Genomic DNA, 12,024 nt, shown 5'->3' with positions numbered 1-12,024 from the left:
GACTTTTGAAGTTGGACTAAATGCATTTTGCATTAAGATATTGTTACAAGGTTATGGGGTGCAGGGAGTGAAATGTGGTTTGAATGTAATTGGCTCCCATGATTTCAAAGGAAATGGCACTATCAGGAGGTGTGGCTTTGTTGGAGTGGATATGGCCTTGTTGGAGAAAATGCGTCACAGTGGGGGCATGCTTTGAGGTTTCCTATGCTCTGGATTCTACCCTGTGTCTTCATCAGCTTTCTGTTGCCTGAAAGATGTAGGACTCTCAGCTACCTCTGCAATACTATGTTTGCCTAAATGCTGCCATGCTCATCACCATGATGATAATGGACTGAACCTCTGAAACTGTAAGCCACCTACCCCAATTAAATGTTTTCTTCATAACAGTTGCTGTGGCCATGGTGTCTCTTTATATCAATAGAAATCCTAACTAAGACACAGGGGGGGTCCTATTCTATGCCATCTGCTAAAATCTATAAGAATGAAACAAAGTATGTGCTATGTGGGTCTCACCTGACTGGCCTGATAAAAAAAGGGGCAGTTCAATGTGACTTAGATGTAAGGTCAATCAGTAAAGCTGGTTCCACTAACAACTAGTTCTAGTCTCTATGAAATGTACAGTAAGCTTATTGACACCAATCAGGAATGGTGACAGTGATAGCAAAATAATAGATTCTCTTTTTTAAATATTTTTCTCTCATATATGACATCTGGACTGCAGTTTCCCCTCCCTCTTCTCCTCCCAGACCATCCTCCCACCTCCTCTCTCACCCATATATATTCTTCCCCATTTCCCTTTAGAAAAGAGCAGGCTTCCCAGGGGTATAACAATCTAACATGGTATAACAAGTCACAATAATACTTGGCACATACCGTAATATCAAAGCTGTATGAGGCAGCCCAGTAGGAGGAAAGGGGTTGCTAACGCAGGCAAACGTCAGAGACAGCCTGTGTTTCCACTGTTAAGAGTCCCACAAGAACACTGAGCTACACAACCATAATATATATGCATAGGACCTATGTCAGACCTATACCAGCTCCCTGATTGTTTCTACCGTCTCTGTGAATACCTATGAGCCCTGGGCAGTTGATTCTATGGGTTGTGTTTTTGTGCTGTTCTTGACCCCTCTGGTTTATACAACCCTTCCTCTTGCTCTTCTGCAGGATTACACAAACTCCATATGTTTGGCTGTTGGTTTCTGTTTCTGTTCCTATCAGTTGCTTGATGAAGCCTCTCTAAGGATTATTATGCTAGGCTCTAGAAAAAGACCAGATTCTTTATGCGAGAGAAAAATTCCATGTCTGTGCTAGGCACCTCAGCCTGAATCAGGCTGCAGCTAGACTTTTTTTTTCTGAGACAGGGTTTTCCGTGTAGTTTTGGTGCCTGTCCTGGATCTCACTCGGTAGAACAGGCTGGCCTCAAACTCACAGAGATCCGCTTGGCTCTCCCTCCCGAGTGCTGGAATTAAATTCATGCACCACCACTGCCCGCTGCAGCTAGAATTTTATACACGGAACCATGCAAATTTAAAAGAAATGATTTGAATTGTTCAAAATACACTCAACTGAAGCATGATCCTAATTAGTTTTATTAATAAAAACCCTGAGTCAGCTATCAGGGTAAAAGCTGAAAGATCAGAGAAGCAGAGCAACGGGCACTAGAGACTTCTTACCTCCATGAAATCTCAGACCAAATACGAGATCCTGTCTCTTTGAATCCTCAGAATCTTCAGACTAAATGAGGGCAGTGGGGGGGGGATCTTGTCTCTATCCTTCTTATATTCCTGTCTCCACCTCCCTAGTACTGGGATTAAGGTGTGCACTGCCACCTGTCCAACTCTGTTTCTCTTTCAGAATTGTTTAATCTTGTGTATCCCAGGGTGGCCTTGAAATCCTGATCTTCCTGCTTCCTCTTCCCAAATGCTGGGATTAAAGGTGTGTGTTACCACTGGCTGGCCTCTATGGTTAACTAGTGGCTAGCTCTGCCCTCTGGTCTCCAGGCAAGCTTTATTTGTCAGAACACAAACAAAATATCACACAACACTCAACTTTTTAATATGACATTTAAAACAAGAAAAAACTCTGAAATAAAAAATGTAAACTGACTATGGTGGTACACACCTGTTATTCCAGTAATCAAGAGGCTGAGGCTTGGAAGAACATGAGTTCCAGGCTTAGCCCAGGCTACTTAAAGAATTCAAGGCCAGCCTGCATTACATAAGAAGTCCAAGCCTAGTCTTAGTGACATAATGAGACCCTTTCTAATAACAACAAGAGGGGGGAGAGAGAGAGAGAGAGAAAGAGAGAGAGAGAGAGAGAGAGAGAGAGAGAGAGAGAGAGAGAGAGAGAGAGAGAGAATAGTCACTATTTAAAAATCTGTAAATTGGCTTTTCCTTTTATCCAGAAGAGATACTTTACTTGATTAAATGAAATAGCAAACAATGATATTGAGGAAGTAAACAAGGCATTGCATGGCAAAGCTTTGGGCAGATGAAGGGATAAATGGAACACGAAACTATTAAGATAGTAAAAATATTCCATAGGTGTAGCATGAATCTTAAAATTCTTAGTAATAAAAACAAACCTGGAGCCTGGTACTGGGGTCAATGCCAGAAGATCAGATAAACAGAACAAGACACAGCTTCCTCACCTTGCCAATTCCTCAGCTGATCCTGTTTCTTCAGACTGGAAGCCTCTGAGTCCTCATCCGAAATGAATCTCAGCTGAACTTCTGCTCATAAGCCTGAAAGAGTTCAGCTCTAGTTCCTGGTTTTCATGCCTTATATACCTTTCTGCTTTCTGATATCACTTCCTGGGATTAAAGACTCTTGTTACCACGCCTGGCTGTTTCCACTGTGGCCTTGAACTCACAGAGATCCAAATGGCTCTCTGCCTCTGGAATGCTAGGATTAAAGGTGTGTGTGCCACCATTTTCTGTCCTTTATGTCTATCTAGTGGCTGTTCTGTCCTCTGACCCTAGATAAGTCTGTTAGGATGCACAATATATTGGGGGACACAATATATCACCACACATAGGTACTATAGAACACACACACACATACACACACACACACACACACACACACACACACACACACACACACCACTATTTATTTGTCCAAATGCAGTTTTGTTAGCATGAGAATTTTAAAAAATAATCTTTAAAGCATTCAACTTGCTTGCTTATGATTCTGTTGTTTTATTTACTCCTACCCTGGTGATACCTGTTTCCCTTGAGAGGGCATCATTCAATTACAACATTAGACTTTTCAGGATGTCCCTGTTTAGGGGACATCCTTTAGGGAACTCTGTCTAGGGGACATTCCTTTAGGAAACTCTGAAAGACCTTAACTTGCAAATAACTATGATAAAAGCCAAAGTAATGGTGAAAGTTACTAACTAAACAGTGGTGTACATTTTTTGTTAGGCATATGGTAAATAAGCATGCTCAAAATCATACAAAGGTCTTCATTGAGGAAAGTATTCTGCTAGAGGCTTCCAATCAATTCTGCCTACCAAAACCTATTCTTTGAAGGATATGCAGTTTTCTAACTACTTCAACACTTAAATATGACTAATTATAAAGCAAGTACAGCCTTAACTAGCTTTACTTAGTTTCATCTTCAATGCTGTTAATATAAAAAAAACCATTTTGATATGCCCATAAAAACCATTCTCCATGTTTCTTATTACTGGAAACACTTTTTTCTGAAATTGGATTAATCATTTTTCCTTGACACATTTGCCAGAACTCTGAAAAGGAAGGGAAGATATGCCTTAAGGAGCAGCATAGACAAGAACTGAATCCAAGAGTGTTCATTTCTGTTTCCAATCTTTCTGGAAACCTTTTCCATGGCTTCTATGTGCAAGAAATAGCTGGGAAATTTTTATCTCCACCCCCTCAAATAACACAGTTCATCTGCTTCCCCTTTTTATACAAATAGGAGAGAGGGAAGCTGTCCGTGATAATCTGTGGAGAGTAGGTGTGTGTGAGAGCTGCTATTTGCATGGTGGTGTAGGGGCTGATGTCACGATGGCTTCCCACACAACAATATGGGAAACCACATTAGCAGCAGGAATCCCAGTTGGCAGAATTGTCCATTGTACCTGCTAAAAAGGCAGTTTTTTGAGTCAGACATCCTCAGGACACCTTTGAGAAGTCAGTCAATTTTTTTTAATCTTTAGAGATTTACAGTTCCTAAAATGGACTACTATACTTCAAAGCCTTTAAGAAGTACAGTGTGGTAGAACAATAAGGGACTATTACATGTGTCATTGCTATGGTTACATTATCACAGAGATATATCAGTCTTTCAACAGAAACAAAAATGTCAGAAAGGCAGAGTTCTATGTGGCAGGAATGAATCTGAAAAACAAGTATCACATAAATTAAATTGTCAGAAGTTGACTAGAAGTAAGGCTTGGCAAGAAATGATGACTTCAAGCAAGCTTGTAAGTCATTCTTGATATGATAGGCCTGTCGTATCAGCTTCTCATGAGATTTTGACTAGAGGATCACAAGTTCAAGCCAGAGTGGTCAACTTCCTAAGATCCAGTGTAGCTAGAGTTTTCCTGCCTGGCTCACGGTCAGGACAAATCTTTGTCGCCCACCAGTCCCACAGCCGCTCAGACCCAACCAAGTAAACACAGAGACTTATATTGCTTACAAACTGTATGGCCGTGGCAGGCTTCTTGCTAACTGTTCTTATAGCTTAAATTAATCCAGTTACATAAATCTATACCTTGCCACATGGCTCGTGGCTTATTGGCATCTTCACATGCTGCTTGTAGTGGCAGTGGCTGGCAGTGACTCCCTCCACCTTCCTGTTCTTTCTTTTCTCCTCTCTGATAGTCCTGCCTATACTTCCTGCTTCCTATACTTCAATGTTTTATTTATTGACCAATCAGAGTAATTTAACATACAGACCATCCCACAGCAATCTAGTCTCAAAAGAAAATGAAAACGAAGTAAAATCAAAAGTCCTGAGAATGTAGTTCAGTGGTAAAGAACTTATTTTACATGTGTGAGACCTAATTCAATCCCAAGTACCATGTACATACACATGCTCACACCCAGAGGAAAAGCTCCCTGGAATTAGGAATGGATCTAGATGACTTTGGCTTTGCCAATTGGGACGTTTGTGGTTGGAGTATTAAAACGTTTGTAATAACTAGTGACATGTCGTCAGAAGTAAAAGTGTTAGTGAGATAACAGTGAGGTCCTTCAAATACCTCCATGGGCACTACTCACCTATATACTTATTCCATAATATGCCATGAAATGAAATATGCTTTAAAAAGCCAGCTATTTGAGAAAGGTGTCCTGAAATAACCTTCATAAAACCAGAACTCTGTTGCAAGAAAGAATGCACTAGGATGAGTGTCACATGATCTTTGCTACCATGTCACTGCTATGTACACTGTATGGACGTGTTACCTCCCCCTTTCTGCTACATTTCCACATTAAAAACAAAAAACTTATCTGCCAAGATGCCAGGCTCCTTCCTACCTCAGCATATGCTGACTGCTTCTCTGGGAAAAGTTGACAGGTCATTGTGACCCAGTCAATGTGTCTGTTGTAACAATAAAGTCCCACTAAATTCAATTTCTATTTGTTGTTCTCGTGTTCCCAACTTCTGCTTGTGATTCTTTTGGATGCTTTTCCTGTGGCTGAGCAGAGTGCAACATGACACTAAGATCTATCCAGGTTCTAAATATAGTGGAGTCCAGACTTTGTCTTCACCAAACATCTGAGCTGTTCAGAAAAATACTTAGAAAGATGCCAGGTAAATGTAATAGAGAAGAGCCATTTATCCTGGGTTTGGGAAATTTCTTGCTCATTATTTACAAATTGTTGTCTGTATCAATTCTGAATTAGCTGACAAGGGACTTCTGTTGAAGTCATGGACCTCTGTGTTACCCAGAGTTTAAAACACTGCTCTGATTTATCATCTTTACATTTCTGGAGGTTCTGTTAGCCATGTTATTTGGAAACCGTTCCCTTTCTTGCTCATAAAATAGTGTATGATATTTTACCTTATCCTAAAGTAGAATCACTGTATCAGTCTCTGTAGATACATGTTATTCTGGAGTCAAGAATCAGAAAGCCCAGCTCAGCCTAAACTGAAGGTTCTGCACCTGCCTGTAATTGAAAAGTTTTGGATAGCCCTGAGTCCCAGCTAAGTTGCTCTCCTGAAGCCAGAAAAGACTAAGATCCCATTTTTCTCTCTCTATTCTTGACATTCATCTCGGTTTAAATTGCATTATACTTATATAGACAGAGACATGGAACCTCCAAAGTAGTCTTTAATATGACTTTAATCCCTAAATAAATTCAGCAACACAAAAATTATAATTTATTTGATCATTTTTCAAATTAATAGTCATCACATTTAGTGTACTTTTTGGTTAAGATGAGAAACTGAGCAGAAAATAGAGGGTTCCCACCACCACCCCCTCCAGTTCCTCCTGTTAATATGTTGAATGTGGTACAATTCTAATGTAGATGAACTAGAATTGATATGTATTTATTAAATCAGGGCCTGTGACTTAAGCTAGTGGACACTCTTTGTGTTGTACCACATGGGGTTTGAGAAATATTTGATATCATGTAGCTATCATTACTCTGATGTGGTTTTACCACCCTAAATATCCTATATTCTATCTTTTCATCCTTTCCTACTCCATGGCAATCTATGTGCAGCCAGAGATATTTTTATGGATGTATCTATAGACACTATAAAGATATATTGATCATTCAAAAATGTTACTCAGTTAAAGTCAAACTGTATGTAATATTTCCAGACTTCCTTCTTCAACATAGCAATAAATACTCATTGGCCCTCTCCATGACTAATAGCTCATCTCTCTTGTTCACTGAGCAATATTCTCCTGTGCTGATGTTCCAGTTTGGCTTCTAATTCACTTGCTGACAGATGTGGTAGCCTTAATGAGTTAGGCCTTTATAAGCTCATACGTTTGAGTACCTGGTCTTCAGTTAGTAGTGCATTTAGTCAGAGCAGATGTTGTAACTCATGAGTGAGATTTAACATTCAAAAGTCTCCCACCATGCACTCTCCCCAGTGCGCTATTGCCCCTTCTTATGGTTAGAGATGTGAACTTTCAGCGGCTGTTCCACCCACTTGCTGCCTGCTACTTCTGCTCCACCATCATGGACTCTAACCCTCCCCATCTATAAGTCCAAAATAAATTTTTTTATATATTGTCTTAATCATGATGTTTTATTACAGCAGTAGAAAAGTTACTAAGACAAAGGATATCTTGAAAGCTTCCAAGTTTGGGTGATTATGAATAAAGTAATTATAAATATATGGATAAACAACAGGGACAGTATTGCAAGTGTCTATGAACTAACTGCATGAGGATCAGCAAGACTGCCTTCAAAAGTACTCATCTCCTTTTCATTCTCAACTGAATAAATGAGCTCCTCTTGCTCCATATGCGTAGCTCCTCCATCATTGTTATTCGACTATTGACTATCTCATAGATGGATAGTGACATTGTGGTATTTGAGTGTTGTTTTAATTTGCAATGTTTTAATGAAATCAATCAAATTAATAGTGGTTCATCTTTGAACCAAACTCTGAAGCCAAGGGGGACCCATTGGTTAGTAAGATCTGCATCCCATGGTTTTCTTTCAAGCAGTGTCCCCAAAGATAGCTAGTCATTTGCAGATACAAAATTCACCAGAGAAAAGTTGTATATCATTCAACCAGAAATAGTATCAAATGCCATAGTGATAAACACACCAGGCATCAACAGAAATGGAAACTACTACCTTGATCAAATATAATTATATTAGAGGCATCATTCATATTTAAATCATTCTCAGGTAGATAAAAATTCTCAGTTTCAAGAGTCAAGGAAATGGGCTTTATGCATTTGGAGTGGAGGCTGGAATAAATAGTGATGGGAATATGGGATTAAATTTATGCATTTTGAAGAAATGTAGAGTAAAATAGATTTATTTTCAATATTAATTCCATATTGTCCACATTGATTCATGAGTATATTTAGCTTCTTTCTGTGTAAAAGTTATCACACAGAGGAAATGAAATAAATAACACCCTAGAGGTCTTTTGCAATTTAAATTAAGCTATTATTCAATGTAATTACTAGTCTGAATGTTTTAAAGTTTCTCTAAATAAGAACTATGGAGGTTGTTTATTCTAAAAGATGGTTCATTGCACAATTATGAATAGTCAGTGATGATCATAGTGTATGTTTTAGTTGAGAACATATTTTTGGCAATGAATACACAATGCACATTAATTTAATCAAAGGGCTTTTTACATGTGTTGATTCAATAAGTGTTCTTTGAAATTGAATACATTGGCCAAATAATAGGTTGCCAACTTAAAATGCAAATGATGGATCTGGATCTTGTACTAGGAAAGACTACAGAGAACCTATGTGTCAAATGCTTACAGTAGCTTGAACGAGTTAGTGATGTGACCTGGGAAGTAAAGAAGGGACTCAATGAAAATATTTCACAGTTTTAGCATGATATGTGTCCAGTGATTAATTTAATCTGTTATTGATCATTAACAAAGTTTAAGCCACAAGGCATCTGAATTTTTAAATGTGTTTTTACAATAAGATTTATCCACTGAGAACAATTCAAAGAAAATAGTTGATAATTCTAACACATTCTAAAGACTTAATTCAGTAATAAATAATGAATTTGGTTTTAAATTGGCTCTGTAGAATCATAGAATTATATTGAAAAGGAATCAAATGGAGTAGACTGTAGTTATTATACCGAAAGACCTATGTTTGTTTTATCCAAATCATTCATAACAGCAGTGTTTAGTATTTTCTTAAAATACACTAGAAAAATAAGAAAAAGATGATTGATTGATTTTCCATATGATCTGGAAAAACTAAATATAGAGATTTCATTACAGTCATGGGTTGGCTGTTTTATTTTTAGTGTGATAAAATGATAAAACTAGCAATACATGTGATCTAGATACCAGTCCCCTGAGAGCTATCACAAACACATGCCTAGTCAGCCCCTTTGCATTTGAAAGGAGACAAGTTGATTTTGTGCCTGCCTTTGCCACATCAAACACAAGACAAAAAGTCACCCAATAAGACTGAACTTAGTTAAGTCAGCTCATGCTTATTCAGATAACCTAAGACATATTCAACTGTGATATAAGCTGTAATTCAACTGTCTGATTTTAATGATGCTATGAATTAAACACATTATCTTTTCATTTCCATAACAGTTACCAATGTCCTTTTCATTATGCTCTCATTGTTATTTTATTTCTGTGCAATTTTGAGACAGTCAACTGGTACATGGTCAAAAGAATCAAATCCAACACGGTTCTATATTTTGATTCTAAATCGATTTTTGTTCTAAATGTACAAGAGAACAAATGCAAACTCTGGATTGAAATGAATATTTTGTTTTGTTTTTATTAAGAAATGTTTTATTCATTTTACATACCAATGACAGATCCACCTCTTCCCTCTCCAGTCCTTCCAGCCTCCCCTCCCCTACAGACCATTCCCCAATTTGTCTTACAAGGAAGTAAGACCTCCCATGGGGAGTCAGCAGAGACTGGTACATTCAGTAGAGGCAAGTCCAAGCTCCTCCCCCTGCCTCAGTGCTGTGTGAGGTATCTCACCATAGGTAGTGGGCTCCAAAAAGCCAGCTCATGCACCAGGGATGGATCCTGATCCTCCTACCAGGGGGCCTCTTAAGCAGATCAAGCTACATAACTGTCTGGCTTATGCAAAGGACCTAGTCCAGTCCCATGGAGCCTCCACAGGTGTTGTCTAAATTACAGGTGTTGTCTAAATTTCATGAGTTCCCACTGGTTTGGTTTGGTTGTCTCTGTAGGTTTCCTCATCATGATCTTGATGGCCCTTGCTCATAGAATACCTCTTCTCTCTCTTAGACTGAACTCCTGGAGCTTGGCCTGGTGTTTGGCTGTGGATCTCTGCATCTGCTTCCATCAGTTACTGAAGAATGGATCTATGAAGACAGGGTATTCACCTATCTGATTCCTGGGGTAAGCCAGTTCAGGCACCCTCTCTCCTAGTGGAGCAGTGAATGATTTTAAAGACAGAATTTATCAAGCATGGATTAAAATATCAGAATAGCTTATTTGGATCAGAGAGTTTTAGTAAAGATAGAACATTTGATTAAAGGTAAGCAGTAAGTAGTCCCAAGCTTATTTAATCATTCCGATATTTCATCACCTACAAAACCAAGAAAGCAAAGCAGAGAGTGAAGTCAATATGGAGACAGCTCATACAGCCACTATTATCAAAGCACAACTGAACCATCTTTGTGGACTGATACTTTCCTTTCTTCAAGGTATCTTTGATTCTATTTGAGCTCCTAAAATACTTGCCAATTGTTACTCAAACTTTCTCCATTCTTTGTTTGTAGCTTCTGGCCTTTGATTCTTTGTCTAAAATGATACCGAATGTCTTCTGTGGTGCTTGATTTAATAAGTTTTCAGTATAAACACCACATAACAGGTACCATTTCTCTTTCTCTCTCTCTTTTTTTTTAAATTATCAGTTATAATTGTTTCAACAAAGGAGTTGCTCACAACAGATATTTGCTAAAATTTGTTTATTCATTTTGATCCCAAGTGGAAACATCATTATTTAAAGCACAAATAGAGGCCTCAATATTTCATTTATTCAGAAGGGGGCACACTTGTGCCTTTAATAGTAGATGTATTCATATCTGCTAGTTTATGAAATGTATAGAAACTTTAGCAAATGATGGAATTCCTCCTTGTTATCATAGTTTCTTAAAACATGTGTATATGTCAATATGATGCTTTCTATATGGAAAAAATACAAAATTCATTTTTCTTAATATCCAGAATTTTATTTAGTTGAAAACTGCAGCTTGTTCTGACAAGTATTCAGAATGATTTGCTTTGCATTTTATGAAGATATCAGTGGTGATGGAACTAACATACTTTTGATGACTTTAATCTCTGAGTTCATCAAACTAGTATCCTTCAAAGCATTTTTCCCATTGGCATTCATTAAAACCACATCCTCATCTGGTGCCTGGATGACACTGACTCACTTGGAGGAAGAAGACTTAGCATGAGCTTTTATCAGCCCTTCCTTCAGTAGGCTGTGTAGTCCTGAGTCATAGTCATCATGGAATGATATTAGCTGAGAGAAGAGATTACAAAGTTTTGAAAAGCACAGCACTTGCCTAGTGTTGACACACCAAACCTAATTAAAATATTTCATCAAGAATATTAAAATTCAAGCAGTTTAAATCAGATGTAAGTATCTCTGAGTGTAGCTAGAGTTCTCCTGCCTTGCCCACAGTCAGGACAAATCTTTGTCATCCACCAGTCCCACAGCCGCTCAGACCCAACCAAGTAAACACAGAGACTTATTTTTATTACAAACTGTATGGCCATGGCAGGCTTCTTGCTAAGTGTTCTTATATCTGAAATTAACCCATTTCTATAAATCTATACCTTGCCACGTGGCTTCATCCTGAAATGCTGTTTTCCAGTTATTCCTTTCAGTACTCTCCTTCTCCATGTGTAGCTCGAGTTTTCCTGCCTGGTCCACAGTCAGGACAAATCTCTCTCACCTGCCAGTCCCACAGTGGCTCAGACACAACTAAGTAAACACAGAGACTTATATTGCTTACAAACTGTATGGCCGTGGCAGGCTTCTTGCTAAGTGTTCTTATATCTGAAATTAACCCATTTCTATAAATCTATACCTTGCCACATGGCTTGTGGCTTACCGGCATCTTCACATGCGGCTTGTCAGGGTGGCGACTGGCAGTGACTCCTTCTGCCTTCCTGTTCTTTTATTTCTCCTCTTTGTTAGTCCCACCTTTACTTCCTAACTAGCCATGGCCAATCAGGTTTTATTTATTGACCAATAAAGGCAACACATTTGCCATACAGACTATCCCCCAGCACAGCCAAGTGCAGACCATCTCAGACACCTGCACTCAGGCTTGTGATCCTAATCATCCTCTATGCGGAC

This window comes from Peromyscus leucopus, chromosome X (genome assembly GCF_004664715.2).
Source record: "Peromyscus leucopus breed LL Stock chromosome X, UCI_PerLeu_2.1, whole genome shotgun sequence".
In the NCBI taxonomy this organism is placed as follows: Eukaryota; Metazoa; Chordata; class Mammalia; order Rodentia; family Cricetidae; genus Peromyscus; species Peromyscus leucopus.
This window is presented reverse-complemented; position numbering follows the sequence as displayed.